Below are 24967 nucleotides of genomic sequence, written 5' to 3'. Positions count from 1 at the left end.
CGCCGATGCCGTCACACCGCCGTGCCAACGAAATGCCTCAGTTCCACCACCAAACTTCGTGATAACCTGATGCAGCCAGCCTCGTTGTTTATTTGCGTCTTTCCGCTTCCCTTATGTGTGTGTATGTGTATGCGCGCGCGCCCTGCGCTTGTACGCGAAAGCTCCGTTCTAGTTCCATTCTGCGTTCCTAGATTTAATACATAGCAGTTTGCCCCCCCCCCCCCCCTTTTCTTACCGCCTACGCCCTCCCTCCCTCCCTCACCCATCCACCTCTCGCTTCTCGGTCCAGTGGAGACGAGCGCGGTGACGACAACGGAAAATACAAGACGAAAGTAGGAAGAAGAAAAACTCACAACTAAGAAAACGCTCCTAAACTATACGTATGGTTACACGCGCACACACGTGCTGCGGCCAGAGATAAGAAAACTCAACAGCTTATGAGTTTCTTTATATTGTCGCCCATGTGTTTTCGTGCTGTTTTTTTCTTTCAGACTTTCTTTTTTTTTTCCAGTTCGCGTGCGCTGTTCGGGTCTTTCGTGGATGCTGCAATTCACGTCCGCTCTGGCCACGTTTCCCACCAGATGCTTCTTTTTTTCTCGTTCTGTCTTTTGACTTTGTGTATCTTTTCCTTCCTCCGGTCTCCTCCTTCCCTTTTCTTTCCTCACCTGCCTCCCCCCCCCCCCCTCCTCATCGCCCGTTTTGCTCCCCTCTTTCTTTCCTCTGCTTTACTAAATACCCCCCCCCCCCCCTTCCTGAAAGAACAAATATTTATTTCCATGCCGGGAGTGAGCGAGCGAGCGCCGCCCGCTCTCCTTCGCGTCGCCGCCGAAAGGCACCCCACACTCGCCTTCGGTATTTCACCCTTGGAGACACTGCGCGCAAGGAGTTGGCAAAGGAACGAACGTCGGCGAGACGACGACAGCGGCGGCCGACCCGGCGCGCGCCGTCGCAGCCCCCGCAATTGCAGCCGGCCGCGACTGCCATCCGACTCAACGTCTTCGAGGTCACTGTTACAGTCAACGCCGGGTTAAAGCCCAACGCTGTCGGGAAGAACGCGACGAGACCCCGTAGATGACGTCGTCTCCAAGAACGCTGTCCAGCTGAGAGGTCAGTTGCGTTTCTAGTTTCTCTCTCAAAAAAACCTTTCATTTAGTTTCTCTCCTTTCTCTCGCTCGCTCTCTTTCTCTCTTTCATTGGGGACGTGTGTCGTATAGTTGGCACGTCGATTTACGCGGAGGCCACGGCGACGCGCTTTTCATTCCGAGACTCGTCCGCTCGTGGCGCTTATCTCCGTGACGCCAGCGCGAACGAGCGAATCGTTTGATCGGAATACTGCTGCCAAGGCAGCGGAAACCGAAGTGACCTCAACCCAATCGAAAACACGCGAAGCATTGCACCGACATCCCTTATACACCCTGTATACGTGCTTTTTTTGTGTGTGTGTCTCCAACGTAGTGCTCGATGATGCGTTGAGAAACACAACGACATTTACAGCTTCGTTACCGCACAGAAAGAGCTATCAACGTGACGAGTAGGGGGTCATAAAATGAGCGGGAACGATTCATTGGTTGCCTCAGTACGCTCGCTTCGTATCATTGCCCGTTAATAAAGCCTTGCGACGAACGGTAATATAGAAGGGAACACTTGTCAAAGGGAGGGCTGTACAAGTCTTAGTTGGTAAGAAGTGGTGCGTGAACTGATGATATCTATTTGCTTTATTAATTATTCTAAGGCTACCTGAATGTGTATTATCCTCCTTAACTCTGATATGGAGAGGAGGAAAAAAGAGAGGGAAAGACAGTCAGGGTCGCCAGGGCTGACTAACCTGTGCTGGGGAATTGGGTAAAGGGAATAAAAGGTGATAGAAGTAGAGAAGAGATTTTAAAAATATCGAGAAAAAATGTGCCCCCACAAATGCGATGCGACGGGCTACAACCTCGAGAGCCGGTCACAGAATCCTCAAGTCTCTAAGTATCAGAGCGGCGCGTCCAAAGCTTTCAGTGTTGACTCGGTGTGGGTCAGTGTCCTGGGATACTCTACTCTGTCCTAAGCTGCGGACATGGAACCGGGTTGAATAAAGTTTTCTCTCTCTCCTCTGTCAAGGGCGATCGTCAAGTTTGTCAAACGTGGTCGAAGGCGCTTTCCTAAATTTGTATAAAATCAGGGAGGTTCGGCCTGAGCTAGCTTGCTTACGCCTGCTACTCAGCACTGTGGAAAGGAGTGGAGAAGAACAGGAGTGATGATGATTAAGAGAAGGAAGTGTGTGCAAGCAAGTCAAACCACGATTGAGCGATTCTAACTTGGCGTAGCCCGTTCGAGAGAAAGAGAGATATCGCAGTGAAGGAATGACAGGCAGGTTAACCAGAGGATATTTCGTGTTGGCTACCCTGCGCTTGGGAAGGAGAGAAGAGGGTATGAAAGATGATAGAAAAGAAAGAAAATGGAGTCAGGAAGGCAAGGGTGAACAGTAGTAGACTAATGTCTCGTAAAAAAAAAAATGTGTAGTGCCACCTCCCGGTTCCGTCGTGGGCGGAGCCACCAACTTGATCAATCTTCTTCCTCGGGACCTTTCAATAAAGTTCTTGTCAACTGTGAGCTGTAGTTTCAGCGCACATCTTGGAATCTATATGTGAAGCGAAGCTTTAGTACAGCGGAAAATTAAATACTTTACAAATAACGGCGACGAGTACAATTTTTGTTTACTTTCATTTTATGCAACAGATAATCCTTAACTCTCCCAGTCACATATACCGAATGGATAAATCAAAGTAACGTAAATAAAAGTATTCGTGAGAGAGAGAGAAAGAATGACGTTTATTCAATTAAAAAAAGGTATATGTGCATATATAATAAAAGGCAACCTCAGTGGTTTTTCCGGAGAGGTGCCTAGATTAAGTCAATTGTTTCGCTCCTTATTGGGTAAAGCAGAAAGCTGTCGTATATAGCTTTGCGGTGTTCAGGGGTTCCTCTTGGAAGGATACAGTTGTTTAGTGTGAAATATAATTAACCATTCTATTAACGGATCACTGGGATTTAGAGATATCTGTGACGCGTCATTATATCTTCATGTTTTATGTAGGAATCGTGCTTAGCGGGACATACCCGTTCCGGAGAAGTGGTTAAGGAGCAGTGGCAAATGCTGAATGGTTAAATAAAAGAAAACGCATTAAATCAAAGGACCCGCTGACTGTAATTGACAATGTCATTAACAGATCTGTCTGCTTTAAGGATGCCTGCGAGCCGATATTATATGATCAGACTTTATGCAGGAAATTAATATAATAATGAACATAACTATCATCAGCATACTTGGTCAGCATACAATAGTTGCATAAGCCTGTTCGCTTGTAGGTTCTTATAACCTTCGCATATATGTACAAAAATGTATCCGCTATTTCTCGGGTTTTGTCATGTCACTGTCGCGAATTGCTGATATCAATTGACTTGATATTTGCTGTTAAGTCTATACAGTTTTTCTCTTTCCGACAGAACAGCAGCCACGCGAAACACATGGTAGCAGGCAAAGAAAGATACGCTTTAAAAGCTAGAGATGCCCTTGCAATCACTGTTGCATATTTCGTCGTGGGTGAAGCACACCTGAAACGAAGTATTCTGATAGCGATCCGATATAAGGCGTCCAATCTAGGAGACGAACTTCTGCCGTTCTCTTCAAATACATAAAAGAAACACAAGTCATCAATGCTGCTGCCTGTGAGGCTGGCAATCGGGGCTTGTTGGTCAATCATTTTAAATAGGCATGAAGCGTAGGTCAACATGTGGCCGTACACATAAGTACACAAGGAGCGCATTTCTTCTTCACAATTCAATATTGTGCACGAAAAGCAAAAGTGCTGATGAAAATAACGGTAATAAATCTTGTGACGTACAATCTCGAGACACTTCCGATTGAACCTGTGCTGAAGCTTTCAAAATATATGAGGTGCTTTAGTAAAACTTTTTGAAAGGTAAACGTTCGCTATCGCTGTCAGCCATGTCATCATGTAACGGGTTCACTTCTTTGAATGTTTTTTCACGCATTACATCAGTCATATTTTTGAAGTGGCTGGATCAGTGCTTTTCTGGTAGGCTAGATATGAAATCGTTTATGTTCGTGTATCTGACATTCCTCTTCTCGCATGCAGTCCACATTCTGCCAACTTGACAAAACACACTAAAGAATGGAAAAATTCTTAATCTGTCTGCAGCTGTACGTTTTTTTTTTTTTTGTAATTTTGAAACTGCAAGAAGTATATAGAAACTGAACATTCAAATGACAGAACTAATTGGCGATTGAAAGGATTACACGCGCCTTCGTGCACTGTTATCACTAGTTTGGATATTAAACCGAAACTTCGCACATTCAAAATTGTATGGAATTGTGTTCGTCAAAGTTTGTAGAGTATTAAAAATTGAGCAGCAAGTGACGACTTCCAAGGAAGGCTGTCGCCGCTCAGTAAGCGAGGTTTAAATTCTCGGCGCATTTTTCGATAACCTTGGGCGTGCTAATGAAGCGAAAATCAACGAGTGCACTAGGACAGGTTTTGTAGAAGTGAAAGAGAAAGAGAGAGAGAAATGTTTCGATGAACATTCGAGAGAATTCGAAAGAACAAACTGAAACAGAAAGCCATGCGTATACCGCATGTACAATAAGTGACCTTGTACGCGAATGTTTCGGGCCCTGGGCTCCAGCCGTTCTACAGCGAACGGGACAGCTAGAACTGAATCAAAGTGACAGAGCACTGGATATCATAATAAAAGGCTTCCAGCACCGTGACATAAATAAATACGTTGTATTCTTAGTGGCCTTACGTGGATTAACTTAAGAAGAAGATGGCTGCAATAGATCACTGTTCTTTACAGCTGGCTGGGCGTCACTTTTGCTAAACATCTCGTAAACACTTTGTGCCCTGGGTCTGAGCATAGAGGCAGAAAGGGCCGCTTGAGAAGCGTTATTGGATATTCTATCACCTTAAGTCAGAAATCGGCCAAGAAAGAAACAAAGCGGGAGGAAGACAAGGGCGAGTGATTGACGTGACATAATCGTACCGCAAAAGCTGCAGAAAGAAAAAAAAAAAAAGATGAGGAGGAAAAGCGTGCAGCTCTGAGCGAAAACTGGGCTGGGTGAGGTGGCAGAGGAAAGGAGGCGGGAAGGGAGGCGTAGCGAAGATTTAGGCGCAAGGAAACTGCTACAAAGCCACAAAGCCCAAGGACAAAACGAGGATAAACCGTTGTAGACAGAAAGAAGGCAGCCAGGCATATTCCCAGCGTCTCACGACGCAGGCACGACGCCGCTCGCTTCGGGCTCGTCCGAGACGGCGATGCCGCGAACACGACGGTGCCCGAAACGTGCCACGGGGCCCCACGGCATTCACGGTAGGAGAGCGTCTCCCGTTCGAGCAGAGTACGACAGCGGCAGATGGACGGCCGTCCGTCCAAAGAGGGCCTCGGGCTACGAGGGGGAGAGGAGAGAAGCCTCCTCCTGCCGTGCCTCTTGGACGATGGTAGAGTGGCCCCCTCCCCGATGTTGTTCGGCGGCCGCCCTGCCTTATGTCGCCCTCCTCCTCCTCCTCCTACCCACCATCAGAATGCAGCGCACGTCCAGTGGCCGGCCGTGCTCCGGGCAGGCGGCGAGGTGGAGGGGGGCGAAAGCGGCAGGAATCCTTCCGTAGCTGCAGGTGACCCTGGTGCAGCATTGCCGAGGCTCGTGTCGGCTGGGCGGCTGCTCGTTGCATCTTCTTTCTCAGCCGCGCGCGCGCCCATCCATGTTTCGGCCCGCGTCCTGCCGCTCTCGTTCCGTCTTCCTCCGGCAGCGAAGAAAGCCTACGCGACAACGACGACAAGCATCAGTGGCGACGCGTAATGTGCAGAAGCAAGATGGATCGCATGGGGAGCACGCGACTTCTAATGTTGGCCGGAGCCGGCCGTATATGGCGATGTCTTTTTGCCCCGTAGCTTTGCATGGCTGTGGTGTGCAAGAAATAGAAGACGGGCGAATGGTCTGACGCCACACGTTGCTTGGCTGCTTACTTGTGTCGTGAGCAGAGGTGCTTGAACAGTGGGATAAACGTGGTACACCAGAGAATAAAGAAACTACAGATAGAGGTTGGGACGTTCTTCGTAGGCGATCGAGTCACTGTGGCGGTCACGCGGTGATTGACATAGTGACGTGAGTTCCTAGAGCAAACTTCACAGAATCTGAGCGAAAGAATACCACATACATATATTGTGGCGGAGGCGTTTTCATTTAAATAAGCAAATTTTCGTGAAGAAACATGACAGGGGAAAATAATTACTTTTTAAAGAAATTGCATAAAGTCATGCGTGAGCTGAATTAAACCATATACGGTCATACCTCTTCGGAGCAGGATGTGGTTCCATTGACTTGGCGTAAAATAACAAGCTAGTTTTTCTGCGATACTGATCGGCATGGATGGATGCTTGCGCGCGTTCACCGTATATTCATGTGGGTAAATTGGTACTTGTACAACTACAGAACCGTTGTCCTTGAGATAGAGTTTCTTTTTCGTAATTTGCTTCTTCTCGTTCGGCTTTTGCCAACTATTTTCCCAGAGTTTATGCCTCTGCAAGCTCTTTCTCTGTGCTGCAAGCATTTCCGCCAATGAACAAGGCTCGCAGCCTACAGTGGTGACATGTGTCTAGTTCGAACCTTGTGATACGCACAGAATGAGTCAGGAGCCGTAGTGTGCTTGTTCAAAATGAAAAGAGTAGATTAGGAGCCGCAAACAAAACACGCGTATAGAAAAATGCATTCCCCAACATGTAGGAATTTCTCAAAACTTGGACTACCTAATTCTTACACCAACAGTGCGTTATGCTAAGAATTGACATGCACGGGCACAAGATGTATCTGTAACCTGATCAGATTTTAAAGGCGCGCAATGTTATGAAATACTTCGTCTGGCGCTGCATGAATCAGCACTTTGTTCAGTGTGGCAGTATTGCTTAAAGTACAATAATTGACACTTCGGAGACAAAGGTGAACGACCTGAAATATTGAATACTTTCCTGTTACGCATACACTCCAGTATAGCATGTCATCCGTACAATGAGTCAACAGCATATCGAGTATTAAGTATGTTTTAGGTGAACCGGCAGATATTGCATAACCACTTCCTTAGAAATATGGAACCTTTCATCAAACCTTGTTGTGTAGTAGAATGTATATTACGTCCGCTGAGCATTCGACAAAAATATGACAAAATAACTTTAATGTCCATTGATTAGTTGCTTACATTTTTTTTATCAGCAAACAATGTCATCAGAATCATAACTATTCAGCAAGAGCCAGTATTTATTAAGAACATCGCCTACGCTCAGACAAGTGATAGCCACTTCTTCCGCAACCCCTTGGATTGGGATTGAAATACGTGGCAGCACAGAAATACCATTAAGCGATATCCCATGTTTTATCAGTATATTGATATCGATATACCGAGAACACTCATGAGAGAGAGAGTTACAAGCTTTAATATGCTGAGCTAAGATTTTTCACTTACGGCGGTGCTGACATATCATTTGGTGATATCCCAATTTTGTCAAGTATAATGATATCGATACACCAATAACACGAAGGGCTGTGCAATACGCAAGTCGCTATTACTGTTACTTTGGGAGTGTTATTTACCAAGACATGTTCATTTCGCTTAGTTGTACGCTTAGTGCGCTTCCAATGAACCTCGGCAGCTTTCATATTCACTCTACGATTGCGTAGAAGTACTGTAAACATCAACAACAAAATATAAAAATGGGGATGGGTGCATGAATTTAGCTATCTGGCTTCGCTGTGTGGCCGATAGCTGTCCGAACAAAACTAATTAATTCCCTCTCTCAAACCTTTTTATCTTTCTTGCAAAATCAACTCAGCCAAAAATAGCCAACAAAGGAATACTAAGTCGATGACATTGCCGTTTCAAGGACACGGGCAATAAAGAGGACACAATAGCCAACTGTCGTTAACGGCATCTCACTGGAGACACGTTCGGTATTTCCTCGTTGCCGAGAGGTGGGTTTCCTTCGCAGTGCTTTGTCCTGTCTCTCTTCCAAGTGCAATTACACACTTGTGGTGATTACAGAACTCGGGAAGCCGCAAATGGGCACCCGCTGGCCTTGTGGCTTCTTGTTCGGGACACGTGTGCTGAGTAAGACTTCGGCTCACTCCGAATATGGCATTCCGCAGACCAACGGGCGCGCATCTTCTGTTGGCAGGCGTCCTGCACGAGAAACCTTCGCGAAACCGCTATGAAAGATGCTGTAAGCACCGAGTACACGGCACATTCCGCAGTTAGTTTCACTCTTAGGTTATGTTCCGGATTCAACAATATGTGCCAATGGCTTAGTACCTCGGATCATCATCGTATGAAATACGTTTGATTCAGAATCGTTGCGATCGAACTCGGACAAATACACTGCTACAACAAGGGTGCGACTAAATAATGCTTGCTGTCTTTTTTATGTTCTATGTCACTCTTTCTTTGCCGAGGCTCGGAAGAGCTGATTAATTAAGCCAAATATATGCTCTTTATAGACATCTCTCTTGCTACTAGGTAATCTGTACGACTAGTAACCTCCGAACGTACAAAAATATTACTCGCTTATCCAGGCCTAGCATATAAATCCTCGCGAGAAATTTGCGACAATCTGCGGACTCGGTGGTGCTATGGCTCCTGATCGTGGTTCTTTCTATACCTTGTCAACTGTAGGAAGTCGGCGTGTGCGCTGCTGTTTTTTTTTTTTTATGGAAAAGAACTTGATCGGAGTAACTATGCCCGTCAATAACAGTTTTTTTTTTTCACCAAGACCGATCACTGAGAATGTGGTCAACATACCAAATTCTTTTAGCATTAGTAATGTCACGTGCTTAATTCATCATTAAATTTCATGTTCCTTGAGCTCTTTTTGTCCCTGGCTTTTGAATTGTGCAACTATATCTTATTTTCGATACTTTGTGAGGCTGTCAGTGACAGGCTCTGCGCTTCTCGGAATGCCCCTACTCGCACGCATCATATCATTCACAACTTGGCGCCTTCGCGCTCTTCCTTCTAGAGACGTCCCCTGTCTGGCGCGGCGTCCCTTATCGAAGTATTTTACTTTTCCTTTCCGCGCCGCTAAAAAGTCAAAGGACGTCGCAGCGCTCAGGCTGCGAGCGACAAGCATTCCCCCCACGGACCACTTATTCACGACCAAGGCGCTTCAAACAGTTTTCTCCCGCTTTTTATGCGTTCATTGCGGCGTAAAGCGCCGCCGAACGCAGTCCTGGCGGTGGCGCCCTGAAAGGGACTCCTCCGATCCCCCCTCTGTTCTCTCGCGGCAGCGCATCGCCTTTTTTTCTTTCTCTCCCCCAGGCTCTCTCAAAGTTGCCCGGTCCTCCTTGCCACCGGCGCAACTCCCCCTTCCTCCCCGCCCTCTGGCGACGCGGGCTACGCTGGTCCACCCCGGATTCTGCGTGAAACGGGGAGGCGATGGTGGCGCCGCTTCGAGCTCTGACGACGCGCAAGATGGCTGCGCTGCCAAGGTAAGGCCGCGACGGGCACGTCGCTTTTCTCCTATCCGCCGCGTCTCCACGGCCCGCACCCCGTGTCCGCTCGTGTCGCGAAGCGAGATCGCTTGCCTTTCCGGTAGCTTTAACACCGAGCCCGGACTCGCAGCCCGCGACGGGCACTCCCCGTTAGGCCCGGAAGTCCGAACTCCTCCGTTGGATATCGCTGGGGCTCCGCGCTCGGGGCCCCCCCGAACGACTCTCTCGCGACGCGTAGCCGGCCCGAATCCCTGTCAGCCCTGCCGCCGCGCTCTCGTGGCGCGCCGACCATTGCCCTGAGGCCGCGATTCGGCCCCTGCGGCCTCATCGGTGCTCGAACCCGCTTCCGTAATCACAGCTTTCGATATCCGCCGAGCCGCGCTTAAGCCTACGCGCTTGCCGGCGTCTGCTACAAAATGTTTCTTTCCCCTCGGACCTCCTCGCTTCCTCCGCCTGCCCTCCCCGCCGAACCCTCTCGCTCTCCCACGGTTATAAGCCAGTTCCGCGGATATAAACACTGGTCAAGGTTCGATACAAGCGGCCCTTACGAAACGCTCAATGAATCGAATCCTGTTGTCCGGCCACATATTTTCTGCCCGCCAGGATGCTCGCGGGTCGGGCCGTCGGCGGTGCCCCGGCGTGGAGCTGACACTAACCGCTCAATTGTCAGGGGACGAGTGATGATGGCCTCGATCGCCATTTTTTATTGCTGCGACGGTACGTCGTTGTCGTCGTCGTCGTTGCGCAGCGACAGCTTGAAAGCAATCGCCATTTTGATGTCAACGCGAGCGCATCCCTGAGTGGCTTTTTATCAATTGCATGCTGGAAACTTTGAATGCGCAGCGGGCAAAGCATGCACATTGAAATTATTCGGTTTCTCCCTTAATGCACGCGCTGCAGTGCTACATTGATCGGATGGGTACCTCCGGGACGGTAACACGTTGAGGAAGAGAGAGAAAGAATAGAGAACTTTGTTATGCACGGAACGTTTTGAAGTGTTCAAGCGCAGTTAAAAAAAATCGACATCTATACGAGCTAAAAAAAAAAGGAAAAAGAAAATGAAACAGCATGATTATTAAATGTGCTGTTCTACAAAATCGTAATTTGCAGAGAAACATTGTTGTGATTCATTATGGCAGGATCCTGTTTTATTTCCTGGTCTGCTTTCTGCCAATTGGTCTGCCTGTGTGTATATATTCTTAAAAATTTGCAATTTTGCTGTCAGTTCTGCGAATGAAGCAGGTAGTTTTCTCCGACCACAGAAAATATTGGGTAATGAACGAAACTCTAGAGTAATTTCCAAAACATCTCGAGTACGTGCATGCTTGCATAGCTGCCACTCTTCCAATCCGTGAAACAATCAAGATATCGATGTGTTGCAACGAATGCATGTAAAAAAAATATCGCACTTATGTGGCGCGCGCGGTTGCTAGAGCATTACACCGCTACGCAAAATATACGACGTAAATATCAGTGTTCATATTCATATCTACACGTGGCAGGTTTTGTGTGGTGCAACTGGAATGCGTTGTGCGTAGGCTACCACTGCATACAGTGCTGTTTTGCATACATATTGCGGCTGCGTGTCCGCACCCTTTATTGTTAGGATTATTCCTCTGAGGTTTGCGATTGTGTTGGTCGTGTAGCTCCTTTTTCATTTGTTCAACTTGAATTTCATATATAGTCCCTGCGTGTTTATGAAATGATTTCGTGCATAGTAGAATCATTAGAACGCATGGGCAAGGCTTAAGCAATTACCGTCAGGACATCCAGGGCCACTACTCACGTATTATGGTTTACAGACGCGGGCATTACCTTCTTTCTTCTCTTTCTTTCTTTTTATTTTTGATGACGGTTTACGCAACATACCGATTATGCTGTAAGAATTTTAACCGATGGCAACCTTTTCCACAATTAGCGCCGTTGTAAGTTTGCTGATGTAGAAGAAGCTAACCAGGCTCAATTATTCTTTACTTGCGTGCGCAGTGAGAGGGGCTATTGTTTATTGCCTCGGATATCTGTATCAGGATGCGCTAGATAATTATTCGACAGCACAGTCCTGAAGGAGCAGGCATGGTATTAATGTGATAGTACGGTAAAGTTTTGCCCTGTTATTTAATATATCCAGGAAGTGAAAGCCTGAATATATCGCTCTTTCTCGGCTTTCTTGATTATTTTTACTTTCGCCATTTGAGACGATGGGACTCCCAATTTCTTCGTACAGATATGTTACATTATAGTCATGTGAGTAATAGGTAATCTGTACATAATTTTTGCTGATCTCACACACCTCTTACCAGCCGCTACTAGAAGAAAAATAAGAGAACGGCGCCCTATTTGTACGGTACAAGTTATTAATATCTTGACATCCTTCTTGTCATGTGGGTTACATTTGCTGTACGCAAAAAAACACTGGTTGAGTTATTAACGAGGCGTCTAGTTTTAGTATAAGTCATCGGATAATTCTTCGGCGACGCCGTCATGACTGCTCTGGTTTCAAGAGGTAGATTTGTTGTTGTGTTGCTTTGTGCTTTGTTTATAAGAAATTTCCTGTTTGCAGTAGTGGTCTGTAGGCTTTGTTTTTATTGTGCTACTGCGGAAAATTATATTGACCAATTGCATTGATTTTGTCAATGAGATAGCTTTCTTATCTTATGATCAGCATTCGTGAAGGCATAATCCGTTAAGCTGCTGTGCTGTATAATATAAGAGGTTGCTAAACGTTTTTTTTTTTTTTTTAGTTAAAAGAGGATGAAAATTTTACTTCCGCATGCAGTCATGAATTGTTGAAACCTACTATTTTGAGCAGCAAGGCATCACTTGTTGTGAACTATAATGGTCTATGTTGAATTCCACTTGGGATGAGGCCTGCACGTTTGCTAGATTGGATACAATAGTTATTAACTTTCTGGTGGATTAAATATATAACGTTTTTGTATAGCAACAAAGTATGCTAATTCGCAAAATTATCGACCAAGCTTGCATTCTCATTCGCGCAGCAAAAACTGTTCGAGGGAAAAATTTCCAGATCGACCAGTAGAATTCGCCATGACCAAGAATTTTCTATGGTGGACGCACGTGCAGTAATTTGCGACTTTTCTTGCATAGAGGTTATTTGTGATGTTATTGTGTCAAGTATAAACGTTCGATTAGGGAGGGAACTATCTATGTGAGCTTGTATATGTACTCATGGTTACATACTAGAAGGCCCAGCCACTTTATATAAAATGTACATGAAAGCATAAGAGACCCACCAGTTAGGTCCTTTTCCCGCTAATGATCTGTTATGAATAGATCCGACCTTCAAGAACAGTGCTTTGGGATTTTATTCCTGTTTCTTTTGCAAAGCATCAAACATTGCTTTCCGATATCGATTTTCATTTCTGCAATTTCTGTGGCTGCTCGAGGAATGAATTAGGGTGCCTTCAATCTGGAGCTCTACATAATTTATTTTTTCACGAGTTCTGCTGAATCATCTACGTTGACGCATCGGTAATTTGGGAAAGAGCAGGGACATTTTTTTAATAGGAAAATGAATATAAAATAAAAGTATTCTGTCACAAAGCAAGACATGCTGTTTGTAATGTCATCGTTATACTTGTTTTCAAATACCTGCTTGCCTACGACCCAAGCGCGGCACGTATACAATTGCACCACTTTAGAGAGGATGTTTGGGTGAAATATACAAAGGAATGGGAGGTCTCCTCACCAGTCAATGAGCAACGTCTTTACGAAACAAATATTTAGGAGAGGAGTTGGGAGGAGGACAAGTCGGGGCCAGTCTTTTGTAGACTTGTTTCGATCTCACTCTGTATTAGCTTTGCGGAGCCAACTTTAATGGCACCACCTACTACAATATGATAAGTATCAGGCTATAGACATGCTCTTCCGGCTGAGCTCTCCTTCTTTTTCTTCATTAAAACCTCCATCGTTCTCCCCCGCCGGTGAAAAAAAAAATGTCTTAAGAAGTAAAGCCAAGTAGAGCGCGCGAGAATTCGCATCAAAGGAACGGTTCATTTTTACAGCACCGTAAAAGGCTGATTCATTTAAAGTGTTTCCAAGAGCAACCGCACCACAATGCTATAAAACTATAGAAATGCGTCACCAGTGAAGCAGCGCGGTTTATTCTTTCGAACGGTCGATGTACTGAATGTGACATTCCCGATACTTAACGCCTCATAACATTACGATTACTCGGGTTAAGGTCGCGTTAGCCAGCAACTAAATGAAAGCAGCTGAAGAAGATACGCCGATGAAAAAGTAGCTCCGTAATGCCGCAATTACACTGTGAGCACGATACGCAGGTTTACGTTAGTGCGCCAGTGCTGGTTGCAGAGTGCTTAAGGTAATTGCTTCGTGCACGTAACTCACTGAACTTAATCACCATCTGCGTCTGTGTTACCTATATTCTACCTCTGCTTTCCGTTCGCACCACCTCCCCTCAGCTTCCTGGCTTGCAGGGAGTAAGTCAGGTATATTGGTTCCCTGTCAGCCTCTCCTTTTTCGTCATAAAAACAAAACAAAATAGGATTTCCCTCCCGTGACAGATGACCTCTTGCTTTTTTTCCCCTTTGAATATCATAGACATGTCAATCACATTCTTCCTTATGTTATTCTTTCATGCACGATTAGAATGATAGTTTCCGAAATAATTGAAGTACCATGTTAAGGAACATTGATTGAATCATGTGCCGTTCTCAATATGTAATATTGGCAGAGGTAGGCTCACGCCCCTGCCCTCCTCTACAGCCAACCGTTGTCAGAAGACTTTGCATTTGCCGCATGACTGTATATTTACTTTGCAAGTCATCCAGGCCATATTTGATTTTGTTCAAGACGCATGGCCCTGGACATGTAGGCTATGCGTACATGTCCAGTGGTAAGTTTCAAATTACTTACCACTCTTGGCTACGTATTTTTCCCTTTTTTTTTCTGCCTCGGACGACTTTTAACCTGCAAGTCCGTTATTTGTTTCGCGACTTCCCTCTGTCCTCATCGTCACCCATCGTACGCCTTTCTTTCTCTCTTACATTTCCCTTAGTGCAGAGTAGCTGGTTATAGTAATGTACCTCAGGCCGACATCTCTGCCTTTAACAAGAAACATTCTTAACATTCCTTATATCTGATCTTACAGTGTTCTTTCAGTTATGAGTTTGAAACTCGCAGCGGCCACTAATGCGTTACGGGTAGTTTATAAGATGAAGTGATGATCAAAGCGAAAACATGTCGCGAATTTTTGTTACCATATCGCTAGCTTCATTCGTGTAGGTCGAGTAGTGTCCCTGTATTTCCTGTTCCACTGTTTCTTTCTCAGCTAGGTGTAGAGCCGGACAGTAGCATGGTGCAGTTTCAACTTTTGACAGCGACGCCGATTTTCCGAGACAGATATTCTTAAGATAAGAAACTTCCTGGAGTTTCAAATTACTTACCACTCTTGGCTACGTATTTTTCTCCCTTTTTTTCTGCCTCTTACGACTTTTAACCTGCAAGTTGGAATACTTCTTCTTGCGATCTCATCACTTGTGCACGCTTCGCGGCCACAGTGAGAGCTGCACGGCCGCTTCCGGTGCTAACTCGCGAGTTTAATTGTGCCACAGGTGCTTTGCGAGAGCAGCAACACCAGTAGAATGACAACGAACAACGATGCGACAATAACGACATTTCTGACTACTTTGTTTTTCTTTAATTCTTCTTTTTTTTTCACTTTGCTTTGTCGTGGACGCTTGCATGTGTTCGCGCCATTGCTGTACTGCGCCGCGCTCGGCTCTGGCTCGGCAATGCAGCCAGCTTCAGTGAAGCAGTGCATCACGTGACCGGCAGATCCTTATCGCCTCGCAGCCGTGTTCCGTTAATTGCTGCTGCGTGCGGTCTTAATTGGCCGCAGCGCCGTGAGGAGAATTTAATCACCGCCGCCGCCGCCGCCGCTGAAACCGACTGCGCGCCCTCGCAGCCGACCTGCATGCGGTGATGCGCGAAAAATGACCACCGCCGAGGCATTGGATTCTAGAAATGATGCGTTGATGGTGTGCCGTTCTAGCCTGCACTTCACTGCACTTCCTGTTCAGTCTCTCGAAGTTCGAATATTTCGTTCCTTGTGGACGGAGAATAGAAGCGCACGTGTGGAAAAAAAAAAAAAAAGAAAAGAACGTGTCGGTGGCGTGGAACCCACTCGCCTTATTTAATGCGAAGCATCCTTTGCCTCATTCTAGGCACTTTGAAGTAGGTAAGTAGGCTCCTGTCGCGTCATGCTTGATTAAAAAAAAACATAATGTGTGACCCATGGTAGAATCGAACATCTGCCGTGGAGCACAAAAGCCCGGTGCTCAAACAACTAGGCCACAATTCTTTTATTTTTTTTCCTTTCTTTTTCTGTAGTGTCGGTTTTTCGTAGACAGGAAACACACAATATATGCACATACTAAGAAATCATAATTTTGATAATGCTAAAAAGGCAGACCAGCGATTCTTAGCTGGCCTGTTGGAGTTAAAAGCGCTTCAGTGACACCAAGTCATCCAGCATATTAATCCATACTGAAATGTTGTTTTGTTTCATGTAGATTTCTTTTATATACGTGGTATCTTCTATGGAATATTCTCTGGTAGGTCGGGCATCAGCATCTGCATTTCGAGCTGTAATTTTTGTTTTCCATAGGCTGTCCATGCACATCAACATAACCACGTCATAGGGGATGCCCCCTGTTTTATCTGTCGGCAGGAAGCAAATTCCATGAGCAGTGACAGTCCTCTTTCGTTATATTGTACGCCACGATTTTCTTTTCTTGATTGCCTGCGTTTGCTCAGAATACAGTCATATTTACCATATTAAGAGGGACGCCAGCCAAGCAGTGGCCGATTCAAAAAGCTTCATAATTATTTTAAGCATTCAAATGGCTCCAATTTCTGGTACAGGCTTTTGCTGTCTGTAGACTTAGAGATAAATTTTGGCGATAAGTTCTCAGAAATGCAGAATAATTGGTGTAATGTCAACATCTGCATTAAGCACTGTCAAGCGCTTCTTTCAAATGCTACACGGAGCAATGAGCATGACCGCGTCAAACGGTACATCATCTTCGCAAGGTACTGGCAAAAAACTAATGCCCCGATCACCACGCATACATCTCTCGTTCCAAAGGAAGCCAGTTCTTTCAAACACTCTGCACGTGCGCCACGTGCCACTTCCTCGTCGTCGAGTTGCTATCGTCACACACATGTACTACGCTCGCAACCCACGCACACAACTACACAAACACGTTGGTTCGTCAGGCAACGGTTTGCGGAACCCCCCCAAACAATGCTCGATGGTCAGGTACTTGAAAAATGCTTCGCATAACATCGATTCCAACAATGCGAGGGATCTGCGCAATGTTATTTTTTCTAATGCACAGAAGTAGCGTTGCGCACACACGTTTTCCAAGCAGATGCTTGCGTTGACAGTGCAGTTTCACGGGTTTTAAATTGCATACAGTGCTCACTTGGATGTCGTCACTGCTTAATTTGACTTCGTCATGTTTGTGCAAGGTGTGCTGAATCATCGCGAATTGAAAACAGAAGGAACTATGTACCACTACACATGTTGATCCAGAAAACACACTTAAAAGCAGTTTATTTAGGGAACACGATAAAGGAATCTTAGGAATTCTTAGGAATGGTTGGACAGTTTGGAAATCTTATAGTAAATCTGCGTTTTATTAAGAACAGCTGCCTACGTGGCCTCCGGCGGTAAGTGTTAGCATAAAATGCTCAAATACACTTTGAAGATAGTGGCACACACTGTTTAAAATTATTCTCAAATTCGCAGATTTCAAGTGTCATACATACGACCCTTGTAAAATTGTTACTCGTTGTGTTGAATAGATCGCTGTTTCGTCTTTTTCCCACAAATTTTGCAATCCATAAACATGAGGAGGATTGTCAGGAAGGTCGTGTAAATGCGGCCAGCAGCAGGGAATCTGATAACGTGAGCTTCAAATGAGCTTATCCGATAACTTGATCTCTATATACGCTTAGTTCAGCCTATATTTGCTGAATATTACTGATAGATTTATGACACAGCATCGTGGCTGGTACTCGGACAGGTTTCAGTGTGGCAGTTGAACCTGTAGTCTCGGTATTGTTTTTTCAGTACTTCAGCGAGAGTAGAAGGAAGAAGCTTTCGACGCTTCATTACATTGTGAGGAATATTTCAGTAACAATGTAATGGTAGTGTGAAGACTCAAACACTTTTTTTTCTGAGATATGTAGCCTTATTTTCTATCCGAAAGTATAGGCGATTACGTGGAAGATGTGGTTTGACTTGATTGCTAATGCAGCCACGGTATTGTAGACTTGTTATTTATTTCACTCTGTCTCGCTGTTGTCACTGCTCCCATTTGCATAAATATAACATTATCCGTGATGCTTATGGCAATATGTCATGTTGACGCCGAAGGAGAAATCATGGCAAGAGAGAGAGAATGAAAATGTGAAAACAAAATGGCGTTCTTGTTAATGCTTCATCTGTTCTAAACTTGAGCTACGAGAATATGAGCGCTTGTGGGGCGTACATGCTTCGCGATGTCGCACAAATCGCGATGAAAATAGTTTAGCGGAAACTCTGTCAAGCGAATTTAAAGCTGATAGTTCTTGCACAGTTTGTGCTATTTTATCGATTTGAATTATACATTATAGGATTAGCCTCATTAACATGAGAGATTCAGAGGTGACCCTCATTGCCGTGGTTGGCGATATGTGACCATGGGCTTTCGAAATCACGATCGTCGTAGCGGTAAAACTTGCATGTTCTGGTCACATTTACAATGCAGGTATTAACATAACCTATGTACCATGACTAGAGTGTTCTACGTGAAAGTTATCGTCTTAGCTGCCGTCTCACATTGTCGGCACCAACGAGTGTTTGCTTTCAGCAATTGTTGAGTGCAGTCAACACGATCATCATTATTTTGTTTCCCTTAAAAATATTTGTTTGGGCGTTACATAAGTTATGGACGAAACATAAATCAGAAGCGTTCGCACAAGCATATTGGTAATTACTTCAATAAAGCAAAATGCAACAATGTGTGCGAGAAAAAACACCATTACAGCAGCCGCGATGTGCATAAATTAACACATTGTTACGACAGGAAATATTAGTACAATAAAGAGCCATCTTACGTGAAACCAAATATAAGAAAAGGGCAGAGAAGTGCGAAGGCATGTTGAACAAATGAAACAGTGACAACGATCGAAAACATTTGAGACGTTTCAGAGAAGATATCGTAAAACCATCGATTTCATGAAGAGTGGGGCAGTGTGCAAAGTTACTTACTGGTCGTGTGGGGCCATATATTGATGTACGCTGTAATGGAACCTATAAATTCAATTAGGCGGCGCTTATTAACCACTATTGATTCGACAAGTTAGTGTCATTTGGCAATTGCGTCAGGCAGTAAACAGTGGTTAAACAATTGTTTGATTAGTAGTCACTGCAGACTTTGGTAAATAGAAAGATGGCAGGATGTATGATACAAAAGCATCAGAAGTTCACATTAAGCGCACGGAAAGTTGTAATACCGTTTGTAAATTAAGGCCATCGAGGTTTTAACGGCATCATAAAGTAGGAAAAATCATGTTCTTGCTTTATTAAATGCGCATTGTGGAAAGATATGACTGTGGGAAGCGCCGGCTATCCCAAAGCCATAACTAGGAAATGCAAAAACTACAAAAATAAAAAGATAATGAAAATACAGACCGTTGCGAAAAATTTATAACGAAATAGAAACCCACTAACAGAGCAAGTCAGTGGATCACAGAGAATTAAAAAATGAACAGGTCATGGGAACATAGAGGGACCAATGTTCCCGTAACGTAACGCCTTAGGAGCTAATCTCTGTTTGTTGAGGCAGGACGGGCGGTGATTTGACGTTCCTGATCCTAAGGGTATCAATATTTTCTGATGTAATAAACCGGAATGCGCTGATTAAAAAACGCCTGGTTAAGAATCTAGAAAGGTTAGGCATGCGGGAGCTTGCTAGGGATGAACGCTTTGCGCGCTTGTTCTTGAAAATTAAGAAACGAGCTTCTAATAAAAGCAAGCGACTTGGATGTCATAGCAGCCGTAATAAATAGGCATTCATGGCAGATTTATTTCGTCGCGACTGTAAGATATAGAGAGCCGTAGGAGTGAACTTGGTCGACGCCCCTGAGTTCGATGAATAGAGATTGGTAATGTTCACAGGAGATTTGGGTGATTGACACTTCAAAACGTTTGGCGACACGAGCCAATCTAGCCTGACCTTTTACTTTACGCATTTTTTCCTCTTGTGGTAATTGATCATCGCTAGTGGTATTTCAGCATCAAGGAACGTTTTCACTCGCGAAAATCAGAACATGTAAATAAATGCAAGTTGGGAAACAATTATCTAAGGTTAATGGCACAAACAAATCGAGGACAGAGCCTCGAGGTACGCCGGAAATGACGTCTGAAGTTGGAAACTAATGGCTTACGATACCGGCGTTTTGCGAACGATCTACCATGTAGCAATGAGTACACGATAAATTGTCGAGGTTCTCTTCAGTCGTTCAGAGTGAGGCTAGAATATTGAGTCTTAGAAATTATTTTGAGTTATTTACCTAGGTCAAGACTTGTGACTAATTTGCCTTACTGTTAGTATGCGAATGAATATCCTCAAGTTGCGGGGAACTAGATACGCTAACTCCCTTTATCCCAAATCCCTTTATTCCGCTTGTGTTTTTGCAGGAGGTCCGTAACACCTTTGTCTTGCATTTTGTTTTCTTTTCTTTTCCTTTAACGCGTGTCTGCAAACGCAGGGCTTATGGTAAATCAGGGTATGAAATCTTGATTGCTTGAAAACGCAGAAGATAATGATTGAATGTCGTATATATAGGACGTAACATGGTATGTATAACGTTCAAAGAAAGAAAAATGGAAGCATTGAATGAAAACTGGCGTAGCTGAAATTGTAGTTGATACTTTCTAGTTTGGCCACTCTAGTTTTTGCATTCTATGTTTTCGTTTTAGTTTCCAGATATTCTCATATTCTCTTTTAGCGAAGAACTGAAGTTGGACATGCCACGTAATTCGTACAGCAGATAACCGTTGGTGAGGATGAAGTGCGCGCTAAGGGAACGTAAACGCCGTAGAGGACGGCAGAAAATTAGGCGGCCGTGATAAGATTAGACACCTTCTATAGGCATATGATTGAATCCACTGACGCAAGATAGGTAATTGGAGATCACCGTTGTCTCCTAATTTACATGCAATAGGCTGTTGATGCAGCTACTTCGGCTCCTGCTGCTGTCTTTGCTGCTGCTGATGACGATGTTGATACTTTGGTATTTAATAGTTGGATAGCTGAGCCTGTAAAAACGTCAAAGACGCTATGACACACAACTGCTGATCACATCAGTGCGCTAGACTTCAGTTCCCACGCCTAGTGGTCCAGTTTGCCTCATCAGCTGTGCTGACTGTATGCGTCACGAAAAATCGCTGACGTCATTCTGCATCCCTGCTATTTCCAGTATCACTTTGATATATGTACTGCAAAGAGGCCCGCCTTCAATTCAGTTGAACATGTCACATAACATACATGTATGTTATGCGACAATATCCCTATGTGGCTTTGGTAGGCCTGATATGTACGCTGCTTTCTTTGTAACTTTGTGGAATAAAGTGTTCATTATTATTATTATTATTATTATTATTATTATTATTATTATTATTATTATTATTATTATTATTATTATTATTATTATTATTATTATTATTATTATTATTATTATTATTATTATTATTATTATTATATAGAGATGAAACACACGTAGCCTGGCTTATAAATTAGGTGTGTCATATTCCGTGAAGTTAGCTCGCAACGACATGGCGTTGTATTTCGTTGTTGAACTTTAGTACTGCGACTCTTTTGTGTTTCAGTCACTATGGGCGCAGGCGTAGACAAGCATACTCACAACGACGATGGAGAGGAGTAGATTTTAATGTAGAGAAAGGAAGAGAGGTTGGCCTGGAGAGCGTGTCTCTAGCCTGCTACTCCTCACTGGGGTAAGGGAAAGTCGGAGCGAAGCAGACTATAAAAGTGCGTAGCCGAATCAGAAGAAGTCACTTCTTTGTCAAAAGTTTCCAAGCTACTCTGCAGGATATAGTATGTCCCCAGCCTTTGAGCAACCAGACATCTTGGAAAGCAAAACTTGAGCCACAGCAGTTTGACCGGAACAAAGTAGTTCGTTCATTCTAAAAAAAAAATTAGAAACTTCCACCGGACGCTTTAGAAGGCGCTGCAACATTCGTCATAAGAGAAACTCTCAGTGAGCTAAAGCGATCACATTATACTGCATTTGTGTATGCAAGATAAATTACCCTTCAAGTGGTTGCATAAATTATATGTACATGAAACATAATTCCTTGGAGTGAACCGGCAACGGTGAAAGAGCCATTTCAGAGGAGAAAGAAATGAAAATAAATATGTAATTCAAAACAAGCCTATAAGCGCTGCCGCGTTGCCCTTATTGATAACCAAGCAAGCTTTCGAGTCCCTGTACACCATATACAAACATTTCCGTAAAGTACGCGCGGGGTGCGCCCACCGCTCAGAGAGATGAGCGAGAGATACAGAGTCGCCGTCTCCCTGCATGATCGACCAATCGCTCGGTCATCTCAAGCCGGCCCGAGATGCGACCACTTCGTAGTCGCCGTCCGGTTGCAGGAAAAAGTCGACTATAGACTCCTTCGTTCAGATCCGCGTCCGATGCCAGTTGCCACCGGCACCGTCTTCCCCCTTTCAACGCACCAATGGCCCTCCACCCATCGATCAAAATTGCGGACGCGCTCGGCCAACCGTGTGCTGCGCGCGCTTCTCGTGATGCATGCATTAGCGTGCGCGCGGCGCAGTCGCGCGCCGGAAGCGCGCATAAACGTGTTTACAGGGGCGCAAAACGCAGTCGTCGTGAATCCTCGCGGTCTCGTTTTTCTTTCGCCCTTCTTTTCTGTGTTGCATTGTCTTAGCTTTCCTTGATGTATTTGTAATGATGTTGGTCTGGCGTCTCCCCGGTCGGATGTGACTGCTGCCGAGTTATCACTCAAGTGAGGCATTCACGCGTGTTCGTCTCTCTTATTCTTTTTCTCTTATTCTACTTCACGGAAGAAGAAACACACGAACATACTCGGTAGCTCGGACGGCAGGGTCATTGGCTGCTGCATCCTTGAAAGTTCATGCATCGTGCATCCGTACAGAGCTAGAATCGCGACGATGGCATATGACCCCCCCCCCCCCCCCCCCTTCCATCACTCTCCATGCTACCATCCCTTCGTCCACGCCAAGATGAAGGCAACGTTCGAGTAATAAAAAAAAATGGCGACCGCCTCCAAGGTGACTCCACGTGATCGTGGAGCGGCGTGTCATTTCGACGTGGCTTGTATCATTACACGCTTTGGCGCCTTTAAGTGCTAGAATACTGCGGCTCCCCAGCTGTGAAATCTTCGTGGTGTGCGATGGTAATTAGGATTGTGTGGCCAGTGCCAGTCGTTTTTGTTTCTGAAAGCGGCAAATTGTGTCAGAAATGCCACGGTGAGTTACGTGCAATGCGCATGGCCTAATGGGTCGACGTAGTTTCGGTTACATACCCGTAACACGTAACGATATGTATGGAGATTCATATAGAGCCTCTCCTCTTTGAGAAGTTTCCGGTGCTTATATATAGGTTCTTAAAATCGCATGCAAAGTGATGAAGTTCGCGTCACAGAAGCAGGCATTATTGAGTGGGCATGATGCCTGCCGCATGACTCATTATTTTTTGTAAATTATATTATGATTTCAGGGGAAAATTCATGCTTTCAACTACATACGCATAGTTGTAGGCTTGAGTCCACAATGATATGTATATATATAGCGTCCGAGAGAGAGAGAGAGAGAGAGGAGACCTTCTTTTGACATACGGTTTTTCTTTGTATTGATGCCTTTCACTGCTGCGTTTCACATCGTCCCGCATTCGTAACACTTTTTTGTTGGTATTGATAACTTGTCATTGGTCCGCACGTTTCTCGCTATCGCGATTGACTGTTTCCTGTGGTTACATGTCGTTCGTTCGTGCAAGAAGAGCTTCGCTACTCTATGCGCCGACTTGGGCGTGTGTGTGGGTTGGAAAGCACGTGTGCGTGTGTTCGTGCAGACGCGTGCGTGTTGGAGCTAAAGCGAAAGTGTGCAAGACGAAAGATAAAGCCTCATGCATCCAACTCTCGCCGAGCATTATCGACGAGATAAACTCGCCTTTGCTGCCACTGAACGTTACACACCGCACGGCGCGAAGAGCAATCGGAAAATGATAGGCGTAGCTCTAAGAGTGAGAAGAAATAAGGAGTATATGGATTAGAGATCAAGTGCGCATAGACGTTATACTAGTTGAGATTAAGAGGGAGAAGTGGAGTTAGATGGGTCCGATGGTCTTTCGTGGACGAAGCACAATGCACTGCAGGGAAGGGAACCGGTGTTGTGATAACGCTTAGGAAATTTGACGGTTGATATTAGGAACTGCCGGTCGGCTTAGGAATTGCCGGTTGATGCAGCATACCGGTAACTGGAGATCCCTCGCAGGGACATCTGCCTTGCAGTCAGCTCAAATAGGCCCGGCGCACGATGATTACGATGCTGACGGATACCTGTTATTCTCACCGTAGGCTCTGATCAGCAAAGTAGTGAATGAGATTACCTTCCAGACATTTACTCCCAAGTTAGGACAACATAGTTCTGAGTCATTTAAAGATGCCGTTGCACATTCCCTCCTCCCCCCATTTTATTGAGTCATTGCATGGCCTGTCTCGAATGGTCAATGGTACTTCCATGGTTTCGTTATCAACAAATCATCAGATGACGCCTCCGTTCTCTGCATATAGCAAAACGTGGGGTGTGCATAGCCTCTTAGTCGCATCGGCATGCGTGTCACAGATGTCCTTATACGCGTTGTGTCATGGCGATCATAATGAACCGTAAGAACAATGTTTGAGGGCCCCTCAAAAGCTATTATTAAATGGACATTTGTTTGTTGAAACGGCAATTTCGTATAGTTTAGAATCCTTTTAAAATTTATCGCTTTAAGAGTTTCAGACAAAAGGGTGACGTTTATCGTCATAGGGCCTTTGGACATATTCAGATGAACATTTTATTTTTAGCCATTTGATTTGATGGGCTATCGCATGCGTGTTCTTCCTTTATGTTTATTTCTCTGCTTGTGCGCTTGTAACTAAACCATGAGCGTTTGAAAAGTAGTTTAATATTATAATAATAAATCTCCCTGCTTTCTTTCGCCCCGTCATGTCAGACGACAGAGCGTCGCAGCCGATTGGCTCCTTCGGGCCAATCCGCAGCAACGCTTGGGCGATGGAGTCCAACGCGGAATCACCGTTAGTGGTCAGTCTGCTTCTGCGCAGTT

General features: G+C 45.0%; 2 long non-coding RNA genes across 2 annotated transcripts in view; one reads left to right on the top strand and one right to left on the bottom strand.

The window, feature by feature from the left end:
* Positions 1-24967, bottom strand: part of LOC119455545 (uncharacterized) — a 152590-nt gene that overhangs the window by 18237 nt on the left and 109386 nt on the right. The window lies entirely within an intron of this gene.
* Positions 849-24967, top strand: part of LOC119455547 (uncharacterized) — a 124338-nt gene continuing 100219 nt past the window's right edge. The window contains exons 1-2 of the long non-coding RNA XR_005192981.2: positions 849-1107; positions 9363-9532. This is a non-coding gene — a long non-coding RNA (uncharacterized LOC119455547). The remainder of the gene's footprint in view (positions 1108-9362; positions 9533-24967) is intronic.

The sequence above is a fragment of the Dermacentor silvarum genome, chromosome 6 (assembly GCF_013339745.2).
Source record: "Dermacentor silvarum isolate Dsil-2018 chromosome 6, BIME_Dsil_1.4, whole genome shotgun sequence".
NCBI lineage: Eukaryota > Metazoa > Arthropoda > Arachnida > Ixodida > Ixodidae > Dermacentor > Dermacentor silvarum.
This window is presented reverse-complemented; position numbering and strand designations above follow the sequence as displayed.